The sequence below is a fragment of the Stegostoma tigrinum genome, unplaced genomic scaffold (genome assembly GCF_030684315.1).
Source record: "Stegostoma tigrinum isolate sSteTig4 unplaced genomic scaffold, sSteTig4.hap1 scaffold_185, whole genome shotgun sequence".
Classification (NCBI taxonomy): Eukaryota; Metazoa; Chordata; class Chondrichthyes; order Orectolobiformes; family Stegostomatidae; genus Stegostoma; species Stegostoma tigrinum.
In genome coordinates, this window is record NW_026728125.1 from 30689 (window position 1) to 31236 (window position 548).

Genomic DNA, 548 nt, shown 5'->3' on the forward strand with positions numbered 1-548 from the left:
GTCCCTGTGAGCGGGTCAGGGCTGCGGGGGCCAGTCCCGGTGAGCTGGTCAGGGCTGCGGGGGCCAGTTCCTGTGAGCGGGTCAGGGCTGCGGGGGCCAGTCCCTGTGAGCGGGTCAGGGCTGCGGGGGCCAGTCCCTGTGAGCGGGACAGGGCTGCGGGGGCCATTCCCTGTGAGCGGGACAGGGCTGCGGGGGCAAATCGCTGTCAGCGGGTCAGGACTGCGGGGTCCAGTCCCTGTGAGCGGGTCAAGGCTCCGGGGGCGAGTCCCTTTGAGCGGGACAGGGCTGCTGCGTCAGTCCCTGTGAGCGGTTCAAGGCTGCGAGGGACAGACCCTGTGAGCGGGTCAGGGCTGCGGGGGCCAGTCCCTGTGAGTGCGTCAGGGCTGCGGGGGACAGTCCCTCAGAGCGGGTCAGGGTTGCGGGTGGCAAGTCCCTGTCAGCGTGACAGGGTTGCGGGGTCCAGTCGAGGTCAGCCGGTCAAGGCTGCGGGGGCCAGTCCCTGTGAGCAGGACAGGGCTGCGGTGTCAGTCCCTGTGTGCTGGACAGGG